This window comes from Eretmochelys imbricata, chromosome 9 (assembly GCF_965152235.1).
Source record: "Eretmochelys imbricata isolate rEreImb1 chromosome 9, rEreImb1.hap1, whole genome shotgun sequence".
Lineage (NCBI taxonomy): Eukaryota > Metazoa > Chordata > Testudines > Cheloniidae > Eretmochelys > Eretmochelys imbricata.
In genome coordinates, this window is record NC_135580.1 from 30,329,729 (window position 1) to 30,354,462 (window position 24,734).

The following is a 24,734-nucleotide window of genomic DNA, read 5'->3' on the forward strand; positions in this document are numbered from 1 at the left end:
AAAATTTTAAGAATATGGTAGAGAGTGGTCACATCTGGTTGATACTGCTCAGGGGTTAGTGGGGACACTTAGGTTGCTGCATACTGGTGGGCAGCATAACCAGAGACAGCTAGATGGCTCAGTGCTCTGGTCTGGCTGAGCTGTGCTCAGCACAACAACAAAGGTGTGTGTGTGTGCAGGGACGGGGGTGGGGAGTGGAATCAAGGTGGCTTCATACTACCTTTGTGTTCCCTAGTGCAGGGGCTGGTTGGGAGGCAGTTTGGCTCTTGACAAAAATAAAAGCAGGCTCTAAATTGCATCTAGCTGTTAGGGGAAAAGGGAATTAAAGGAAGGTATTAAAGGACCCCTGCTAATGATGGAAGTTTGGATTATCTGTGATTTAGGGTCTGTCACCTATGGTCTTAGTCAAACAGAAGAAGGACAAGATTAAAGGTGAATGAAAAGACAGTTTATTAGGTACAGGTAAGTAAAGAACACTCGGTGGTTTGGAATAAAGGGCATGAAGCCCAGTTCCTCTAGCCCTTACAGATGTTATGGACTAACAGTCAAGAAATCTATACCTTACAGAATAGACTAAGGGAGGGTCATCTCCAACCGATTGCCTCAGCTCTGGTGTGATGGACAACCCGGACCTTCTACTGTGCCTGGTGATGTGCACAGGAGGATCATGGATCAAATTGGCTGCTGGACCAGAATCCCTCAATCTCAGGCAAGTAGGGGTGAGTTCATGTGTTGTCTCTCAGAGACCGCTCACAACAACTGATGACCGATGTGGACACTGGCTGCCACCATGATGGACAGCACCTTATAGCCTGTGAGAGGAGCTTATATACTCTCTTGTCTCCAGGCAGAATTGCCGGATCATGTGACCGATCTTTTCCTGCCTTACAGAAAAAGAGCACCAAGAGCCCAACAAGAAGGGAGACCAAGATGGCTTCCAAACAACAATTTTACAGATTTCGAAATGGCGATCGTGAACAATTTTTTAAAATGATGCCATAACACAATATACAGTTAGAATACATAACAGTTTTCCCATACATGGCAGCCAATGGCCCTTAGGGGTCATTAGGGCTGCCATGGATTGGTAGATTCCAGTTACACTCTAGCAATGCCCCACATATCACCTAGGGATTGCTTCGGCCATGGGGATACCCAACTAGATAGTTAAGCCAGTTTTCTGCCTGATTTGCACTGCCAAAACGGCAAAAAGCAGGTGGAACAGGGACCAGAACCTGAAGGGTCCAACAGGGTGGTTGCCTGTGTTGTTGCTCTTTTTACAAGGAGCAGAGTTTGACATTTTGAGAGTTATTGTTAATCTTGCCTTTAATAAAGCTGCAGCCTTTCCCAGAAATCTAAGGTTTTATCATTTTGTGATGAAATTTGCATTGGCCTGGCAAACTCTGTTATTCATTAAACTACTTACTCACCCACACTTTACTCCCATCACTTTTCTAACTATATGTGTATCGAGTGACTAAATTAACCTGAATGAACTTTAACAGAAAAAATAAAAAATATCTCTACTGGTGATTTGCATGGACCTGAAAAACCCAATGGTAAGCAAGGGTAAGATAACAAACAAGATTACCTAAAATGTCTACCAACTACCACATGCTTGAGGCTTAATGCACTTTGACTCACTGCCATCTCATACTGCAAACTAACATTTTAAAAATCCTCTCTCACCAGATAATGGTATAGCGTATCATTCATAAGACTGCCAGCAAAAAGTGTCATTGACTCCAAATTACATGGGTAGCTGACAGTGGTGAAAGTAGGCCGGTATGCCCCGTACGACGTACCGGCAAGAGCTGGTGCATCGTACCAGGGTGGATCGGCTTCCCCAGGTGCAATTTAAAGGGCCTATGGCTCCCAGCAGCAGCTGGAGCCCCCGGCCCTTTAAATTGCTGCCAGAGCCCCGCTGCCGGAGCCCTGGAGTAGTGGCAGCGGGGCTGGGGCAGCAATTTAAAGGGCCCGGGGCGGTAGCGGTGGCCGAGCCCTGGGCCCTTTAAATTGTCCCCGGAGCCCCGACGCCGCTTCCCCAGGGCTCCGGCAGGCTCCGGGGATGATTTAAAGGGCCCGGGGTGGTAGTGGCAACCGGAGCCCCGTCCCCAGAGCCCTGCTGCCGGAGCCCTGGAGAAGCGGTGGCGGGGCTCCGGGGATGATTTAAAGGGCCCAGGGCTCCAGCCGCCGCTACCACCCAGGGCCCTTTAAACCACTGCCAGAGGCCCCAGCTGCCGCTGTTACCCCAGGGAGGGGGAAGGAGGCACTTGCTGGTACTGGGTGGGCTGGGGCTGGCTCTGACCTCCCCCAGCCCTGCCTGTTCTGCCTAAGGCCCCGCCCCTTCCCGGGGACCAGAGCCGGCCCCAGCCCAGCCCCGTACCGGTAAGTCCCAAGACTTACTTTCACCCCTGGTAGCTGACCAAATATCCATATATGCACTTCAAAACATACTAGTCTTTTCTTGTTTCATTGGGCTTTTTCCAAAATGGAGAAGAATCTTTTCAGGATGTTTCCTTCCACAGATTCAATACAATGTAACATTGACAAATAAAATGCATTGTCCTTATTATAGCACCACATTTTCTATAAAGAATCAAAGAATATCCTAGTAGTATAGAAGCTGTAATTGAATTAGTCTGGATACTTTTTTGATTAGAAAAGCACGTGTGTGCCTGTGTGCGTATTAGTCAGTAAGTACACAATCAGCCAAAATGGGTAGCCATGTTTTCAAACATAGGCTCAGAAATGGTAAGATATGGGCCCAGTCTTGCAAGATCCTAATACAAGAGTACTGTGTGTGTGTGGGAGGGAGGGGTTGCACGTGCACCCGTAATTAGTAAACAGATGAAGTTCCACAGTAGAGCACACTGAAAGATAGGATAGGTAGGTAGTTCCTGGATTTTGTGGCACCAATAAAACTTCTTGTGCGACATTAACTCTTAACAAAGTTCTCATGTCACTGGGAGTTGAGGATACATTGCACAGAGCAGAATCAATCTCTGTGCAGGTGCAAATAGAACTGTGTGCACAAAAATTAATTTGCAGGTGCAGTGATTTTTTTGCCTGTGTGTCATAAATGCACATACACCGGACCCTCACTAGAATGCGTGTCTATATAGCATGGATTTGCATATAACGTGGTCGTGGCCATGGATCCCAAATTTAATTACTTTAATTGCAATTTATTTTAACACGGTCCCTGTGTTAACACGGTACCGCGCATGGATCCTAAATCCCGCGTTTTAGCGAGGGTCCAGTGTATTTTGAAGTACAACTTAGAAACCGTTATTTGAAATTTACAGTCATTATGTCTTCCTTGGTGTTATGTTTCCTTCTCTCCTTATTCTATTTGTAACCTGTGTAGAGGGGAGTCAAATTACTTACCAACTCTGTGCTACCAAATTCCTCTACCTGATTTAAAGTATTTGCACAGACCATGAATTCCTGTCCTTGCATGAGACTACAGCTGGATTGTTTAGAGGAGCCCTCTAAATAATACAAATGGAAATTATAATAGGATTCACTTTCTTTCTCTTGTTAGCAATCTAATACCAGTCTTTATCATAAGATAGCTATGTACACACACAATTAATTATTTCAAATCCCTATTTATGAATTACACTCCAAAGATAAACTATTACAGCACAGCCTTTAGGCTCACCCTGAGCATTATACTGTCAATTAAATCAAACATTTAGTTGTACTACCTAACAGTATCCACATTATTGATCACTTACGCAATTTCAAATAAGAAAGGGAAAAAAAAACTTGGCAATGACTGTAGCTGTTAGGCTCACACAGTGGCTTCGGTTCAATGATGTAGTACACTTCCCAAAGACGTTTGGCCTATAGTCTGTGATTGCTCCTTTATGGTATCGTCCCAGTCTCAGCCCCACTGACTTCTGGAAAGTTACAGGAAACTGTATTGAGCTTCAACCCACAGGTTCAGTCCCTTGACAGCTCTAGCTTCTCCCTGTAGGACTCAGCTGGATCTGAACCATATTCAAACAGGCTGAACCTGGGACAAAACTCACTACTGATTAGCCAGCTACTTCCAGGAATGTCTGACTTAATGCAGCCTTCCACACCAGCTTCCAAACCGCTAGTGAGCATGGTTAACAACTTCCTGTTCTCCCTCTAGTGTGCTGAAATAGCAACAACTTCTTTGCAGTCACTCAAGGCCACCTTGTCTGGGAATGTTTCCATATCATAAACTCAGACTTCAATACCAAAAGTGACCATCATAATCATCAAGTCTGACTTCTTGCATATTGCAGGCCACAGAATCTCACTCCCCACCCTCCTATAATAGACCCCTAACCTTTGGCTGAGTAACTGAAGTCCTCAAACCATGATTTAAAGACTTCAAGTTACAGAGAATCCACCATTTACATTAGTGTAAATCTGCAAGTGACCTAGGACCCATGCTGCAAAAGAAAGCTACCCTCCACCACCCCCAGAATTTCTGCCAAACTGACCCTGGGGAAAATTTCTTCCTGATCCCAATTATGGCAGTCAGTTGGACCCTGAACATTTCTGCAAGATCCAACAGCCAGACACCTAGGAAAGAATTCTCTGTAGTAATTCAGAGCCCTCCCTATTTACCAGCTGTTGGGCATATTAGCTACTTGCACTCGCAGATTGACTGCATGCCATTGTAGGCAGTTTCATCATACCATTCCCTCCATTAACTTGTCTTGAAATCAATTAGTTTTTTTGTCCCCACTGATTCCGTTGGATGGCTGCTTCAGAACTTCATCCTCTGATGGTTAGAAATCTTCATCTAAATTTCAACTCTAAACTTATTGATGGCCAGTTTATATCTATTTGTTCTTGTGTTTACATTGGTGTTTAACTTAAATAACTCCTCTCCCTCCCTGGTATATCAACCCAGGGCAAGTAGAAACAGCAGCTCAAATTACAGTAATAAGTGTTTTTAGCTGAACATCATATAGCATTCCTATTTTAATTAGAATTTCTCTCATTGGCTCCTTCTCTCTGTTCCATTTTTCAAATTTCCTTTGATTTTGTTTTTCACTCTATCAATACCTCTATTGAATTTCTCTTCAATGTTCCATACAGTTATTCCTGTGCTCTCCTTTTCACAGTCTTTCTTAAGTGCAATACAAATGAATTAAGAATCTATGAGTGAGCCTGAAATTACTCATAACCAATATACTCATCCCTGACGTACCATAAAGTCGGAGAATTCCTAGTATTTAAGCTCCAGTTTCTGACCTCTGCAGAGAAGAGACTTATTTAAGTCATGTTTTTTCTAAACCAGCATGTAGGTTTGTCTCCTGCCTCCATTTGGAAATTCCCAATAACAATGATAGTATCACCCATGAATCAGCATTTTCAGTGCAGTTACATTTTTCCTAAGGCACATGCTATACAAAGACCTTTAGGAATGAAGTTACTGCAAAACAAGGCACATAGGATCACAGAAATGAAAGATGGAAAAGACTTATTAGGTCATCTGATCTATCCACCTACCAACATAGGATTGTTTCTACTGCAGATTCTTAAATTCTTTGTCTAGACTGGCAGTAAATTACCAGGCTTGAGGCATCCACCATTTCCCTTGGGAGCTTTTTCCACAGTCTAATAGGACTCACTATTAGGATTTTTTTCCAGAATCTCAGACTAAATTTCCCTTTGCTCAGTTTTATCCGATTACTCATATTTAGACGCCTTTTGGCCATCCTAAATCTATCATAGCTCCCATGACTACTAACAGAAAAATACCTAAGGTCAACAGTATCCCTTATAGTAAGGGTCAAACTAAACTTTCCAGAGGTCCTCACCATGTCTCTGATACTCAGACATTATTTGCAACTCATACTTACACCTCAATGCATTGCTGTAGTGGATAATATGCATACTTGAAGTATCACAGCAATAAGCCAGACACAGCTTAGGTAAAGATGTTGCAAGAACAACTTGAGAGTTTTTTTTTTTTTTTTTTTTTTTTTTTTAATAAAACCCTTTGAAATGAACCTTTGTGCCTGGAAAAATCATTTAAACAGACTAGACATACATCTTTCCAAGTTTTTATGGAAACAATAAACTAAGAAGCTAATATGCTTTGATCATCTCTTTAGACAGACTCAAAAGACTTGTCTGGTAAAATTATTGCTTTATATAATGGTTTGGTCTTCTTATTTTGATTAATGAGTGATGCTGGTTTCTAAGTAATGACAGCTCCTACTGCTATGTTGGAGTGAGCACATTTTTTTTTTTGAACTATAGTCACCTGCTGGCAAGAAAATGACTGTCCTGCCAGTATATATAGCAGAATGCCATTAAATTTAGTCTTAAAATAGAAAGCTGTTACTGCAGCTGTTAAACAGGTGAAGGTTTTTGAGCCTCCTGTCCATGTTTTTCTAACTTGATTGCATTACATTCCACACAAATCTCCAAACAAGATAAACTGCTTTTGTTTGAAATTAATTTGCTATATAAACACATCTTCTCTCTAAATGCCTTCTGGAAGCACTGATTTTTTTCCCTGCAGTGTGGACTCATAATTTTTGGAGCTTGGAAATTTCTAAGGCTCAGTGTACTTTTAGTACATTGTGTGCTTATACATCTTTTACTGTTTGATCATTTCATTTTTCATTTACTGAGTTTGGTCACAGAATGCGTATGCATAAGAATATAATTTAGTTTCATACAAATACAGTCCGAAGAAGTGGTGTTTGGAACTGAAGCCAAATTGACAGCTGCAGCGGCACAGGAGCCAGCAAACAGAGCTGTAAACAGGGGAGTTTGAGTGGGAGTTTGCAAGGGGAGTTTGGGGGGAAGACTAAGAGAGCCAGGCAGAGGATCAGACAGGCTAGTGAAGGGAGTGTGTGGTGTTCTAGTAGTGTTTTGGTGCTCATTGGGGGTTTGTTTTGCTGTGGGTGGTGGTGTTTTGATTTGGTTTGTGTTTCCCAGACTAACAGGACTTAGGTGAGAAGGCTATAACAGACACAGAGGCAGCAGTTGTAGTGACCCAAGTAGTGGAAGACACAATGAAGAAGACTGGATGTAGAAGCTGTGCCATGTACATGATCCTGGAGGGGGTACCTGAAAAGAGTTTCATCTGCATGAAGTGCTGCCTGATAGAGCTGATGGAAGAGAAGATCCGAGGATTGGAGATGCAGGTGGAGACTCTGGTTGAGTTTACAAGGGGGTTTGAGCCGATGATGGAGCAAAGACATGAGGAGGCTGAAGGGAAAAGCTCAGACTTGCAGATGGAAGCAGGACCAAAGAACTCTGAGGGGAGACTGCTGGGTTAGGAAAGTGGACAGTGGAAGCATGTGTCTAAGAGAAAAAGGCAGAGGAAAAGACGAGCCAGTGAAGGAGAAACAGAGCTCAGGAACAGGTTTGCGGAGTTGGAAAATGAAGAAGGGGCACAGCAGGTGGTCACTGAAGGTGAGAGGGCAAGGAAGAAGAGAAGAGCAACTAGTCTTATAGGAAGAGGGGAAGAGTCAATAGAGATAACACCAAATATGAGCCCCAAGAGGATACGGGATGGGTTGCAGAGGATTGCAAGGGACAATAGGAGTCGAGAGGACTTGCAGCCAGATGGAACAGGGGACAGACTGGCGAATCGCACCATCGCCAGGAAAAGGCAGGTCTACGTGATTGGGGACTCATTACTGAGAAGAATAGACAGGACTGTAACAAGAGTTGATCCAGAGAAGAGAAGGGAGTGCTGTCTGCTGGGCGCTAAGATAAGGGATGTGGACCTGAGGCTGAAGAGTATCCTAATGGGATAGGGAAAGAATCCAATGATTATCCTTCATGCGGGAACAAATTATAGGACTAGATTCTCACTGGAACGTATCAAGGGAGACTATGCCAGACTGGGGAGGACGCTTAGGGAAATCGAGGCTCAGGTGATCTTCAGTGGGATTCTGCCTGTTCCTAGAGAAGGGCAACAAATGTGTTACAAGATTATGATGCTCAACAGATGGCTCAGGCAGTGGTGCTATAAGGAAGGCTTTGAGATGTATGGCCACTGGGAAGCATTCCTGGGCAGAGGACTGTTCTCTTGGGATGGACTTCACCTGAGTAAGGAGGGAAATAGACTTCTAGGTTGGCACAACTGATCAAGAGAACTTTAAACTAGGAATTTGGGGGAGAGGGTTGGGAGTTGTCCAGGTAATCTCCACGCCAGATTTTCTCTTTGAGAGGGAAGAAAATGAAGTAAGAAAGGATACAGTCGTGGGTAGGAAAATGGACATAAGGCGGAAGGGCAGTGTACATACCAATCTAACAGGTAATATTGCATGGAACTTCAATGCATGGTAGAATGTTTGTGCCCAACCAGGTAAAGAATATGAGCAAAGCCAAAAAGAAAAAATTAAGATGTTTTTACACTAATGTGAGCATCCTAGGTAACAAAATGGAGGAACTAGAGATACTGGTGCAGGAAGTGAAACCAGATATTATAGGGTGTGACAAAGCTCTGTCCTTGCCTCCGTGGGTCCCACGTTTCCTGGCAGATTTCGCTAGCCTCAGAGGCTCACTGTGGCCCTGCACATAACCCTTCTCTCTCTAGAGACAAGGGTCACAATCTACTGAGCCATTTTCATCATAAGCCAGCAAGGGAGGTGAAGAGAAGTTATCCTTCCTTGCATAGTCTCTGTTGTCTCCCAGTCTCAGTGATTAATCAGGGGGCAAAGGTGGCGGGGGGGGGGGGAGACCCGGGCCCACCCTCTACTCCAGGCTCCAGCCCAGGGACCCTAATAGTATAAGATATGGTAGCTGACCTTTTAGAAACATTACATGTACAATTCCCTGGGCTACTTCCCCCACAGCAGCCCTCACTTCCTTAAGCTCCACTTCACCCTTACCTCAGGGCCTCCTTCCTTGTGCCTGATATGGTGTGTACAACTATATGTTCCATTCTATGCATCCACTGAAGCAGGCTGTAGCCCACGAAAGCTTATACTCTAATACATGTATTAGTCTCTAACGTGCCACAAGTACTCCTTATATACAAAATGAAGGAGGACATCCCTTATAACCTATAGCCTCGTGGATAAGGATGTATAAAACTCCTAGTTTAAATCCTTTTTCCTCCTGAGAAGGGATTTGAGCAGGGACTTGCCACCTCTCAAGTCAATGATCTAACCACTATGCTATAGAGTACATCTAATGCTTTCATTGGTCATATTAATATTTAATTATTCAATAATTAAAATGGAACAACTTCAATAGGAGAGACTGAGGAAGCCCCAAATCAAAATTTCCATAGCCCAATGGTTAGGGCACTCATCTGGGAGGTGGCTGACTCCTGTTCAAATCCATTCTCCCCCTCAGGACTGGGAGTCTTCTACATCCTGGCTAAAGGTTATAAGTGAGGTCCTCTCTCCCTCCCTTCCCCACTAGGCTGTTTAAAGTGAATTCCACCTTAGAGTCCCAATCCAGTAGATAACCTCTGACCATGCCTAAGGGATCAGGCCCCTGCTCGAGACTCAGGTGGCTGAATGCCTGACTTTCCTGGTTTGTGAATCGCTCTGGGGCTTGGGTGGGAGATAGGATGACATCTGGATTCCTACCACAAAGCAGCTGTGTGTATGCTCAAGAGGGAAACATGCACCCAGATGCATAGAGTGAAGCTGCAGTGAGCATGTCCAGAGGCAAAAATGCAGGCGTCGAGTATGTTTAGGTGCCTACAAGGGTAGGTAGTAGCCGAGCAGGAGTTTTGTGGCTCTCAGTGGTACCTAAAAATGGACCTTACCGTTGTGAATTGCACCTGAGGTGCTTAAGTCAGGTGCTCAGAATCCTGCAGGATCAAGCCCATTAACTTTAGTGGGAGCTGCAGATGCTCAGCAATTCCCAGAGTTTGGCCCTTCTTCTGTATCAGTGTCAATGAATAGTAACATTGCTAGTTAAAAATTACTACAGGTGTAGCAGAAGCCTGAGAGAAAATCAGAGTGGTTCTGAAGTCCCAGGTCGAAGATTTCAGCATAGCTGAGTATCGAAAACAACCTCGATTTTAATTTGAAGTTTTAAGCTTCAAGGATATGTTATTCCTTCATGGTGCAGCTGTGGTTTCAGAACTCCTAAAAAAAGGACTTTGGGGCTCTCAAAAAGAGAAACAAACAAAACAAGACTAGCGACATGCATAGTAAATCTGAAGGATCTCTGACATCCCAGAGGAAAACTACAGAGTGTCTTTTGGTAATGAGTTTGACCAAATCCATCTCTGACCTTTACTTTGTCTCCTTTGTAATTATTGTCATTTTCTTTCATTCTGTTGTGGCTTTTCAAAAATTATCTGCACTTTACAAAATCTCTATTTTGTCAGCAAAAAACCCCCAATATAAACAAGCACAAAATCCCTGAAATTATATATTTTGGTTTAAGGAGTCTAGTTGACTAGATGTAGAGTATGAAGTGAAAGGCAAGTTAGTATTAGACAAAGAAAAATGCCTAACCCCATAGTGCTTCCATTTTCAAGCAAATATCAATATATTTTGCATTACCTGTAGCAAATATCATTGGATTTATAGTATTTTCCTTAGCAGTAAAATATGGATGGATATAGGGAAACTAAAACAGCCATTTTTTGACTGTTCAGTGAAACATTGCTCATCTGAACTTTCATTGCCTGGAAATATCATTTATCAAAGAAATTGGCTCCTGATTTTAATTAAAGGTGTTTATTCAATTACACGTTGTAGCCCCCCTTTCATTTGGAAAAACAAGCTGTGTAGAATTTTCAAAAGTGTCTAGTGACTTCGGAGCCTAATTCTCATCAGTAGTGAATTAGGCACTTAAAAGCCTAAATTTAATTGAAAGTCAATAGGATTTAGGTTCCTAAATGCCAAAGGTACTTCTGAAAATGAGATTTAAGAGCATAAATCTCATTGGAGGACAATGAGACTCCATTGCATAACAAACATACTTTTCCAGCAAATGTTTTCTGAAGAAAAATATTTTTTGTACATAAGTCGACTGGCATAATACAATAAACAAGTAAAACTATATTGACCCCTGTAATTTCCTGTTACCTAAAAGGCCCATGGTGGCATGCCCTATTGTGATGTCCTTTCCATTCAATCTACAGCACTGTGTCCAGATGTAATATCATAGCACAATATAGAACCTTCTGCGAATGCAGTTTACCAGGCACTTGCCTTAATGTTCCAGAGCCTGCTTCTGTGCTCACTTACATGGCTTTTACACTAGTGTAACTCTATTGACTTTAAAAGAGAGATTCCAGATTCACAATGGTGAAAGTGAGAGCAGAATCATGCCTCCAATCAAACACTCACAATCAGGAAAAAGACACAGTGACAGGAGCAGCAGATGTACTTGAACACACAAAACATCTGGCAAATGGCACTTTACAGTCCAGCATGAATAGTAACACTTTTAGAAGTGATGACATTTACAGCACCACGGGAATAATATACTTTTACTAGATGGGAAACAGGCAGGGACTGTAGCTACAGTTTAGAGTTTCTTTTACTGGCCAACTAAAACCTTTTTATAGGTGAATTTTTTTCCATGTATACAATAATTAGAAAAAAAAAATAGAAATGCATGCCTGAGGCACTGAGACCTCCCACAATGTAATGGTCTACATTGAGCTATAAAAACGTACGAAAAATCCAAGTTGAACAATCTGTTCTGAACTCTGCTGACCTTCAGAAAAGGTCATTTCTGCCCATGTGTTAATATGTGGTTTGCCACTTCCATAGACTTGGCAAAGCCTACAGCACAAAGGGGTAGGAATGAGAATGTAGCTGCTGCTGAACGTGAATGTTCTGTTAATATTAATGTGGATAATCATTCAGAATAATACCATCCTTTCAGATATTGATGTTGACCTCAAGTCCAGTAGATTGCCTTCCCCAAATGTATGTATTGCCTATTGACATCAGTGGAGATCTATGAATGAAAGTGGGGTATCGCAGATTCACTGTGGGGAACTGAGATAAGTTTTCTCATAGGTGAAATTTACCCCTATGTAGATCAGCAAAACACCTATATAACACTTAATCCCTCAAAACAGGGCACAAGTGGAGCCCACACCTTCTATACTAGGGCTAATGTTACCCTAAGTGAATAAGGGTGGAAGAACCTAGCCTAAAGGTATTTGGAATATTTATAACTGGGATAAATAAGCACAGTAAATGTGAGCTGTTTCATAGACTCAATGACCTCATTCAAACAAAAAAATCATTTTTAGACTTATCCCCTCATTTTTACACAAGAACATGAATTTTAGTTTATACACTGTCAAAAACAAGAAAAGCTATTTTCCTCTTACTGAATGACCGCCCTGAAATATAAAGCCTGTATATACCAGTTCCGGCTTTTCATTTATTGTGCTAACTTGTGCTGCCCCACAAATAGACTCATAGTCACACATCAATCCCTGTTTCTCCCTTACTCTGGGGGAAATAGAGGGAAGCAAACTGCATGAGCTCTGCACCTACTTCCTTCCCCCAATGTGCTGGCTCAGCTGTGCTTTCCAACGTGTTGGAGGGGCAGACTCAAGGCTCTGCCCACTCCCCACCCAAATGCACAGGAGGAGAAGTAGTAGCCCTAGAGTGGCTACTCTTCTTCCCATGCCATGAGTTGTTATGTAGGTAGCCTGCACAGGGAAGTAAGGGGTCACCTTATCCCCCTTCATCCCCTGTGAAGGTCCTTACCCTGGGTCATGATTTGGCTCATAAGAAGTATTTCAGTATTTGTTTTTCTTATAAAACTCTTGAATCTTAATACACAAACTTTATATAGATATATATGAAAAAGGCCAAAGAATCTGAAAGATCTTCTAACATGCTTGTCTGCATTCATAGGGGAGGATGCAGCACTACCGAGCCAAAGAGCAAAATGGTTTAGTAAGACTATTTATGCAAAACAATATTTTTCCTTTGTAGTACATATCTTAGTTTAACACCAGATGCAATAATCTCTGCTCAGCAGTGGGAGTAGTGAAGCCTCAGACCACTGCTACAATAGTCTTAAATCTTATGTGGCAAAGATACCTAGCTTTCCAAAACACAGCAGTATTACAAAAGAAAGTAGTGACACTGAGCACACAATGCCCCTTTCCTACAAAAGTCACATGGATCCTAAGTCAAGAGGACAGATCTCACCTTTTGTAAAAGTCATTTTGTACAGATGGAGCTGCGTAAAGAGGCCTTAAGTCTTCCCCATTCCCCTCCCTGTGCTGATTGTATATGAACATCATTCAATACCCTGGCATAGAGGATATGTTTGGGCTACTGTGATTGGGACTTGACTTATAGATTCATAGTTTTATAGATTCCAAGGCCAGATGGGACCATGGTGATCATCTCATCTGACCTCCTGTATAGCACAGTCCAGAGAACTTCCCCAAATAATTCCTAGAGCAGATCTGTTAGAAAAACATCCCTACTTCATTTAAAAATGTGAGCCACAAATCTTGGTAAATTGTACCAAAAGGTAGAGCAGCCATCATCCCATCTTCAGCAATGCCAAGCTCTGTTCTAGCACAGTTGAGGACTGAGACCATGGTGAATTCAGTGCAATAGGTTGCTATCAGGTAGTATCAACATAATTATTCAGAGTTTTAAAATACCTTCGGTCTCCAGCAGAGTCTCATCCACCTTTCACTAGTTTCACGTGCTGTAGTTACACTGCTCTATCTTACTGTTCAATCTGTTACCCTCTAACTGCATAACTGGAATAAAAAGGCCCTGTGCTGGCCCTCTAAATGGGTGAATTTCATGTAAAGGAGGCAGAATCTGCCCCTTTATTAATATCACTAGGAAACTCGAGTGGGCTGGGAAAGTAGTGTTCACATCTAGGTTTGAATCTGGATTCAGTTTAGGTTAGCCGAAACTGGGTTTCGTGGAACTGAAATCCTGCAAGCTGTTCTTGAGAGACTGCAGAAATGGCAGATATTTAACAGACGCTAGTTGTTCTCATGAGATTTCATACCTTGAAGAGAGGATAATCTGAGTGACAAATCACAGTATTTCAATGCCCTCCTCTAAGATTAAGTCTAAAGCCAAAAATAGGCTGCGTCCAACCTGGATTCAAAACCTTAGAGCCTCATGTAGATCTAGGGAATGAAATGTCACATCACCCTTCTCTTCCCAAAACTGAAAGTAGTTGTTTCAGATCTCTAAAAAGGGGGTAATTTCTACTATGCTTGCTTAATACATTGTGGACCAGATCCTGATTGCCCTTTAAATCAAAGGGACTTCCACCACCACACAATTTATTGGACCCTAACTCAGCTTAAAGGTCACAAAGCTTCTCATTTTCCACCTTACTTTCCAGTACAGTATAAAGGAAAATAAGACACAGATGCTAACTGAGCAATTCCGTTTGAGCAGGTTTGTAGCCTCAGGTCAGTAATATATTGACTGAGCTCCCACCTGCTCTCATGCCATACTATTAAATGCTTTGGCACAGGAGCCAGGGATAATATCTGGAAAAAAAAATGCCTGTTTTAAGGAATACAGTAAGAATCATTAGCACACCAACCTTGCCCCAATAAACAGACAGGGAAATACTTCTCTGATCTATTATTTTCTATCAGGCTATCACGTTCTTTTTTGGCAATATCAAAGGGCTAAAGGGAAAATATTTCAGTACGAGTTATTGGCATTTGATAAAAAAATAAACACACAGTGCACGAGTCATTCTTTGCAATTTTTGAGATTTTCTTCAAGGTAGAATCTGAAACATTTATTTCATACAGAGAGCTAGAAATGCAAGCTGGCTTGAACGCAAGGGGACATAATCCAGCTGCAAATGCCTACTGTTGCCTCATTTTTCCATTTATTGTTCTAGTGATTCTGTTTCTTTTTCACAATTTTTCTGAGCCAAATACCTTACTTCGGTTTGACTACTTATCACCAAATGCTACAATCTGAGGGAAAAATTCTCCTCTCCAATCTACAGGCTCGTGCTATAATGAATATTCTGCACTGTCTCTAAAGTTGATGAAGGACTTATTTTTTGCAAATGTCATTTACTTTTTTTTAAATTTGCAAACCAGAGGTGGGTGGCAAAGGTGGCTTTAAGCCTCCTTTGTGCTCTTAAGTGTTTTGAAGCCATTTGGCACAACCTCCAGCATCATAAATAGCAGCCTGTGGGCTGCTATAAATAACTCCCAAGTTCCCAGACTCCATCATGGACCCTGGAAAGCCAAGAATAGCCAGACCACGGTGCATTCCAGTCACACCCCTTCCAGCCACTCCTTGTCATGGCTCTTACACCCAGGACCGAGAGTAAACCAGCATGGATGCTAAGCCAACAGGGATGCCAAGGGGCATTGCTCAGGAGCTGCTTCTGCTTCTTTAATATGCTTTTATGCCAACAGAGCAGGTAAAAGGGGACTTAGTCTATGTCTACACTAGAGTTGGAAGTATAATTTCCTGTTTGCAGAGACATACCCATAATAGCTTGGATTGTGCTAGTGCATTAAAAAAGCAGTGTAACTGCAGCTGCACAGATGGAGGGACAGACTGGCTTTTGTGAGTGCAATCCCATCTGAAACCCCATGGCCTATGCTGCTATAGCTCCACTGCTATTATTAGCATTGGTATGTCTACTTGAGCTGGAAATTACACCTACAGCTCCAGTGTAGACATACCCTCAGTGGAACAGAGACTTGGCCTCCTTGTGATGTTCATTATTAATGAACCAACCCATTGTTGCAGTCACTGGTCAAATCATACTCTAAAAAATGCTTTCTCCTGTCAGGCTCTAAAGTACCAGAGCCAGAAATAAACATGGAAAAAGAATAAAAATATACACTGACATCTGGAATCCTTAATTGTAAGCATAGTAGAACAGGATGATTTAGTAGCCCCCTCTCTGCATCCACTCAGTTCTCTCCAAAAAAAAAGAAACAAAAAAGGAAATAAATCTCCCATTCAGTCCAATCTGACTGGAAGTCATGACACTAGAAAGATGGTAATGATATCTATTGCCAATCTGTCATATACTTCTTTTCAATCAAAGACAATGGGATCATAGTCTATTTCCTAGGTTTGGTCATATTTCTACAATGGGGTCTGAAACCACTTCTGTAAAATGTATCTGATGATCTTTCGTGGTCTCTGGTCATGAACCAAGTTTCACAGCTACTATATAAAACAACTGGCAGAGGTTTTGAAATGTGTATGCTTTGTTTTTTGAAGACAGAAATATCAAGTCTCTTCCACTGGTAGTTCCATGCGAGTGTTAGAGCTTGATATGATCCTCTTCTTTGTGACCTCATCATTTTCACACGGTCTGTGCTGAATTTCTGCCAAGATATATGAACTCTTCAACCCTTTAACATTCTTCCTGCTGTTTTAACTTTCAATTATCCTCAAGTTCCAACTTCTCATGCTTACTGTTAACTGTTCTCCATTTTATCTGGGACTATGAAGACAGTCCCAAATCCCTGGTTACTCAGCAAAAGTTAAATTCACCTTGTGCAAAAGGCCAGTGGGACGTAGGCCTTGTTTTGAAGTTCTACTTTGAAGTTTTAGGTGATGCACAGGCCTTGTGCTGAACTTCTGCTTGGGGGTAAATTTCTGGAATAAAGCTATGCCTGTGAGACACCCTGATGACAATCACATGTTAGCGACATATGCCACTTAGCTAATAGCATAAACTATGAAAACAATACTAAAAATCAATACACTTTCTAAAATGCTGTATTTAAGCTACTCAAGTATTTTCAGCAGAGCTAGGTGAGTGAAGTGACAAGATAATTAATCCAGGTCTGGTTTCCGTTTATTGTAACAGTCACTTGCAATGAATTCACCCCCATGCAGTGGACCTGCACTAAACCACTTTAAACCCTCAAAATAGGATATAAGTGGTGAATGAGACTTTTATTGTTCCACTGCACAGGGGTGAGATTCACCTTTAACACCATAAGAATGGCCATACTGAGTCAGACCAATGGTCCATCTATCCCAATATCCTGTCTTCCCACAATGGCTGGTGCCAGATGTTCCAGAAAGAATGAACAGAACAGGGAAATATATCAGGTGATCTTTTCCCTGTCATCTGTCCCAGCTTTTAGCAGTTAGAAGTTTAGAGAAACCCAGAGCATGGAGCTGAATCCCTGATACACTTTGGCTAACAGCCGCTGATGGAACTTCCTCCAGGAACTTACTTAATTCTTTTTAAAACCCAGTTATATTTTTGGCATTCACAACATTCCTGGCAATGAGTTCTACAGATTGACTGTGCATTGTGTTAAGAAGTACTTTCTTATGTCTATTTTCAAACCTGCTGCCTATTAATTTCATTGGTTGACCTCTGGTTCTTGTTTTACGTGAAGGGGTAAATAACACTTTCTTATTCACTTTCCCTACACCATTCATGATTTTATAGACCGCTCTCATATCCCCCCTCATATTTCTAGATTGAACAGCCGTAGTCTTTGTAATCTCTCCTCATACGAAAACTGTTCCATACCCTTAATCATTTTTGTTTCCCTTCTCTATACCTTTTCCTATTCTAATATGTCTTTTTTGAGATGGGGCAACCGGACCCACACACAGGTATGGCTGTTCCATGGATTTACACAGTGGCACTGTGATATTTTCTGTTTTATAATCTATCCCTTTCCTAATGGTTCCTAACATTCAGTTAACTTTTTTGACTGCCACTGCACATTGAATGGATGTTTTCAGAGAACTATTCAAATTGATGCCAAGATCTCTTTGTTGAGTAGTAACAGCTAATTTATACCCCATCATTTTGTATGTATAATTGGGATTATATTTTCCAGTCTGCATTACTCTGCCTTTATCAACATGGAATTTCATCTGGCAATTTGTAGCCCCATCAACCAGTTTTGTGAGATCCCTTTGTAATTCTCTGCAGTTAGCTTTGGACTTGAATCATCTGCAAACTTTGCCACCTATGAATATGTTAAACAGCACTGGTTCCAGTACAGACCCTTGGGGGACCCCATTATCTACTCTCTCTACTGTGAAAAATGACCATTTATTCCTACCCTTTGTTTGCTATCTTTAAACAAGTTACTGATCCACAAGAGTATCTTCCATCTTATCCAGTGACCGTCTACTTTGCTTACAAGCCTTTGGAGACCTTCTCCAAGGCTTTCTGAAAGTCCAAGTACACAATATCCACTGGATCAACCTTGTCACGTATTTGTTGACCCCCTCCAAGAATTCCAATGGATTTGTGAGACACGATTTCCCTTTACAAAAGCTTAACTCTTCCCCAAAATATCATGTTCATCTATTTGTCAGATAATTTTGTTCTTCACTATAGTTGTAACCAGTTTGCCTGGTACTGATGTTATGCTTATCAGCTTGTGAATGCCAGAATTGCTTCTGGAATCTTTTTTTAAAAAAATCGGTGATGGCATTAGCTATCTGCAATCGTCTGGTACAGAGGCTGATTTAAGTGATGATACCACATAGCACAATTAGTAGTTCTGTGATTTCATATTTGAGATTTTTCAAATACCATCTGGTCCTGTTGACTTACTATTGTTTAATTTAGCAGTTCGTTCCAAAACCTCCTGTATTGACACCTCAGTCTGGGACAGTTCCTCAGATCTGTCACTTTAAAAGAATGGCTCAGGTGTGGGAATCTCCCTCAACTCCTCTGCAGTGAAGACCAATGCAAAGAATTCATTTAGCATCTCTGCAACAGACTTGTTTTCCTTGAGTGCTCCTGTTGCACCTCAATCATCTAGTGCCCTCACTGATTGTTTGGCAGGCTTTCTCATCCTTGCTGATGATGGTTATAGCAGATCAGGGCATTCAGCATGACTCCCCATTTGAATGTCTGATTAGGACCAACTGGAAACACGGCCATGGAATTCCATGCCACAGCATGACTTAGGCCTTGTCTACACTACCGGGGTAAGCTGACCTAAATTATGCTACTCCAGCTACATGAATAACGTAGCTAGAGTCGACGTAGCTTAGATCAACTTACTGTGGGGTCTACATCGCACAGTAGGAGACGCTCTCTCATCAACTTACTTTACTCCTCTCATTCCAGTGCAGTACTGGAGTTGTCCACGCAGTGCTCTGCGATCGATTTAGTGGGTCTTCACTAGACCCGCTAAATCAGCCCCCACTGCATTGATCACAGCAGTGTCGATCCCCAGTAAGTGTCAACATGGTCTTAGAGTCACTCTGTGGAGTTTAGATATTTGCTCGGAGAGGCTCTCTCCATGTCTGGCATGTAGTTATTGGACTTGCAGAGCTGGGAATTCCTGCCTGAAAAGCTGTAAAAAGCTGCTGCATGAGAAGACAGTTACTGCTGCTTTTATTTAATGCAAAATATAGATGAGAGAGGAGCCCAGTCCAGTAAAACACTTAACCACATGCTTTACCTTAAGTATGGTTTCAGAGTAGCAGCTGTGTTAGTCTGTATTCGCAAAAAGAAAAGGAGTACCTTAAGTATGTGAATGGTCCCACTGAAGTCAACAATACTATCCATAGGCATAAATGTGCATAAGCAGTTTGCTGGACCAGGGCCTTAGATTTTAGTCCAGTTAACACTGCTATAATGCTCAAGCAAACTGATAATGGATATTTGCATACAGCCATAAAATCTATTCACATTTTTTCAGTATGGTGCATGTATGATGTTTTTGAGGGTGAGAATAAGGTAAAGAATATATAGGGACTGCATTGTGGATAGATTGTTCCTTCCTAAAGGGAATATAAAAGATCAGTTCCTGCCAGATTCTCCAACCTTTCCCCATTTAAAACTGTTTTTATATTGCTTTTTTTTTTGTATTCTAATAAATCACAGTTAGATATGTAGGTTGGCATTATATTGATGTAATGCTTTGAGACAAATTCAGGTATGTTAGCTAGATATGAGGATGAGTGTGTGTAGGCAAGTACTCATTCCTGTTAAATGAAAGATCAATTCCCATAGAAAAGTGTCACACAGGTGAGTGTAATATAAGTTACTGAAGCCTTCAGGATTATTCCATTCACACTGTATCCTTTTGGGGAAGTTTCATTTTTTTTTTTGGAATCAATGAAACCCATGTTAAGTCTGACAAGCTACTGTTTGAAGCTATCCATTATCCTCTAAAATGACACACTCTTCATGTGTGCAAAAAAGACAGGAAGAGTCTCCTGATGGCATTTCAAAAACAAAGTATGGTTTATGGGAGATCCCACTTCCAAATGGAACAAAAACAGTTTGGCATGGTAGTAATGGGAAACACACATTCTAAGGCAGGGGTCTCTAACAAGTGACCCGTGGGCCACATGTGGCCCATGGAGTTATTTCCTGTGGCCCGCCATAGCTCCCCTCACTCCCTGTCCCCCTGAGCCCACCACGTCCCCGCTCCTGCACCTACCTCTCAGCGCTTCCCACCACCAAACAGCTGTTTGGCGGCATTTAGGACTTTCTGGTGTGGGGAGGGGGGGATGGGAGGAGCAGGGACATGGTACGCTCAGGGGAGGAGGCGGAGAAGAGGCGGGGCCGGGGTGGGGATTTGGGGAAGGGGTTGGAATGGGGCAGGGAGGGGGTGGGAAGAGGCGGGGCGAGGGGCAGGGCCTCATGGAAGGGGTTGAGTGGGGGAAAGGCCGGAGGTGGGGGGGGGATTTTGTATCTTTGTATGAAAAAGTGTCAGTGATGTGGCCCTCGGGCCAATTTACTAGTCCTCATGTGGCCGTGGTGGTGATTTGAGTTTGAGATCCCTGGTCTAAGGCCTGTACGCTATACCAGAGGTGTGCACAGAAGTGGAGTAACACTGTCCTCCAAAGACGTAAGTATATGCTTGACTTGAAGCATCTGTGAGCAGTGCCTTTGAACTTGACAGCAAGACTCACAAACGCTGGAAGTTAAGCACATAGGTAAATTTTTGCAGGATCAAGGCATTAGAAAAAAAATCAAAGCAGCTCTTCAAAAGTCCAAGATTCCTTCAGAAAAGATGAGAAATCTTGGTTTCTGGAAGGATATGGGAGAGCTGGGAGGCAATATTATGGGACAGCAACATGAACGTCTGAAATGCCTTATGAAGAGCCATTAATACAGTTTCCTGCGTGAAACTGAAATCAAAGTTAAAAATATGCATTAAGCTGTCATGACTGGGATTTGTATAAATAGGATATTTCATTGGTATGCCATGGTATAACAGCTTCTCTATAAGGATGGAGAGCACAATACAACTAGTTGCTTTTTTTAGGCCCCCATGTTCCTCTCCACTTTCGCACATAGAAGGGAGGCTGCACTCATGGATCCAGGATTGTGGAGCACCTCTGGAAAACAGGGCCCCTGCAGCAGAAAAGAGGGAGCAGGACTGGCACAGCTGAAGGCCTCCATAACCAGCAGCAAAGAGAGGGAGAAAGGATGGTCTAGAGGATAGGGCACTGGACTTGGCCCCAAGAAAGCAGGGTTCAATTTCTACCTCAAATGCAGACTTCCAGTGCAGCAAGTCACCTAATCTGCCCTGTGCCATCCATAAAATGGGGGTAGCACTTCCTTACTTTGGCGGGGTGTTGTGAGGATAAAATCCATTAATTGCTCTTAGGAGCTCAGGTACTACTGAAGGCTGTAGAAGTACTGAGATAGAGAGCTGTGCCGATGCATCCCCCTAATTCAATATACCTCTCTCTCAGTAGTCTATAAAAACCTGCCCACAGTTTAAAGCTTCCCTCCAAAGGGATGGCAAGCAGTGCAAACATCCCCAAGGGTAGGTGAGAAGGTTAATTCCCTGCAGGTTTAGGAAAGTACAGTTTGGACTTCCAGCAAAAGTGAATCAAGCACCTGACCTATAACTGCTTATTGTCCTCTTTAGGTTTCAGAGTAACAGCCGTGTTAGTCTGTACTCGCAAAAAGAAAAGGAGTACTTGTGGCACCTTAGAGACTAACCAATTTATTTGAGCATAAGCTTTCGTGAGCTACAGCTCACTTCATCGGATGCATACTGTGGAAACTGCAGAAGACATAAGTGAGCTGTAGCTCACGAAAGCTCATGCTCAAATAAATTGGTTAGTCTCTAAGGTGCCACAAGTACTCCTTTTCTTTTTGTCAAATAAATTGGTTAGTCTCTAAGGTTCCTTTTCTTTTTGTCCTCTTTAGGTAATTCTTACTCTTCTTCTAGGACTCAGAGGATGGAGATGAACAAACATAAGTATTACAAAATACAATCTATGCACAAAATAAACCAGCCCCCAGCAGTCTGCAGTTAACTAGCCCCATCATAGCCAAACAATACATCACAACCAAGCAGAAAAAATATTTGCCAATATACACACAAAAAAACACAGTAAACAAGACTCCAGCATTAATGAAGAACATCAAGAAGCATACCACCACCGTATTGCTGGCTTCTTAGCATGAGTTCTTAGGAGATTTTAGCTTTAGAAAACTAATCCTTACATCTCATCTTGGCTGAATGATGTTTTCCTCATGTTTCTCTATGAGTGACGAGACAGTCTCACGTATTCACCAAAAATACTTGCGTGGAAGGATGGAGGGGAGTGGAATGGGAAAGGAACTTAAAATGATAAATTTAATAGGGATGCAATTAAAATACTTAAGTCCTGTATTATTCATCTTTTTAGGGGGCATAAATCTCTCTCTGTCTGCTCCCATATATAACAAAGTGTAGGAGGGGTAGGGAATCTCCATGGGAATAAAAGAACTTAACGTTGGTGGGTTTAGTGCTCATGCTCCTATGTTATAAGCTACTAGAATCAAGACAGAATTTTAATGTTGCCAAGAACTGCAAGGGCTAAAGAAACCACCAATGTCAACTCTACAAAACTTTTAGCCTGGAGAAAAGAAGTGCTGTTGGTGAAGCCAGACCTTCCTGCACTAGCAAAGAGCTCCACTTGCTGGCAGATAGCAGTGTCTGAGTTACTGTTTTCAGGTAGTTACTGAGCCAAAAGTAAACAGGAGATAAATCAATTACCTAAATTATCAAAAGGAATAAAGTGTTACAGTGTTAAAAAGCAGTGGATACAGAGACAAAGTGACAGCTTACATTCTTTTAATTATACTTCCTGGTTTGAGATTGAACTCTTGTCATAAAAGAGTCCATGGAAGAAGTTCAGGCTTATACAAACCAGCAAAATAGAGCGTAGACACAAAAGGCCTGATGCAGTGCCCACTGGATTTTTTCCATTGACTCAGTGGGCACTGGATCAGACACAAAAGGAGAGAGGGTCTCAGATTTCAAATGTACAACTGCTTAATTTAATTGAACTAAGTTTCAAAGTATGGAGTGCACTATCAAAGAGCATGTGGGTACAGACATGTTGGTTAGAGTTAGCCTGCCTATGGTTGGCACAGTGTAACATACAGTGAATGGGTATTGCAGAAATTATTCCAAGGCAGCATAATATTATGCAAAAAATATGCTGCTCTTTGTAAATTGCCTTTGTGAGTATTCTCTCACATTTTTATTTCTCATCATAGCCTTATTCTTTTCACCTGTACAGCAAAGTTGAATGTGGCCTGTAATTTCATCCTACACTTCTTCAAATGCACATCATGAGTGTTCACTCATGTGGATAAAATTACATTTAATGGAGTATAACAGGATATTTTGTATGTAATTAATGATCACAACCAAGTTAATACTATGCCAGAACTAAGTGTGAAAGTACATCACTCTTCTCATTCATTTAATTAAAAAATAAAAATTGATTTTCTAATGCCTGGGAGGCTCTTGTGGAACAGTGCAGTGGTAGAGGACACTAAAACCTTGTTTTGTAGGAAACAAGAATGATATGCTTTCACGAGAAGCAGGACTGCAACTAGATTGAATCCAAAATGTTAAGAATTATTTTTAAAGGATAAAAATGTATACAGTGTTCTTGGCTATCACTAATTGCACTCACATGCAATAGGGAATAGACAATTTGGGGCAGATAAATTACTCAACAAATTATGCCTCAATCTGTTTCACCAGAATGTCTGAACAGATGTTTGAATTTTCCTAGATTTGTTATTTGAATTACTTGACTTTTTCTGGCAATTTTTTAAGGCCAAGAACAGCTCTCTGGGTGCATCCAGTACTTCATGCATGATGTTCACACTGTGACTAGTCACATGGAATTGTTTCTGTTCCTTGACTTGAGGAGCATGTCTCTGATTCCTTCAGGCCTTCCTGATTACCACTGGGCCTTTGGCTCTCTAAGGGAGAGGTAGCACACAGAGATGTAGCGTGAAACTTTAAGCACGGGCTTAAGTACTCTTACGCACTTTCCTAAACTGGGGCTAACTTGCTTCTTTGCGAGGGCTAATGTGAGGGATTTTGAAAGCTCTGCTATGTCAAGCAGTGTCCCTTTCCAAATAAAATATACGCATATGTATAACTGTATTTTTGATGCACAATTTTTCATTATTATAACAAATACCATGGAAAGAGACACTCCACATTGACTTCACAGGTATTAATCAGGAGTAAAATCACTGTAAGTGAGATCAGACTCAGGTCCAAAGTAAGTAAGGAAACAGTCTGATCCTTGTCTGGCAATGCTATTTCAAGGGGAAATTTATTCCCCTGATGCATCAATTAGTGTATCATAACATATAAAATAAAGGTTTTCTGTGAGCACTCCTGGTAGGAAAATTCTGACCATGGGTTAAGTGATTCATTTTAAAATTTGAGTGAATACCCATGGAAAATATTTTGCTTTAAATAAGAGCAATTCTAATAATGAAGAGCCTACAGTATTTACCACTCCATCTTTGAGAATTCCAGATATAAGACTGCCAGTATAATAAGCAGTGATGTGAGATAATTAACA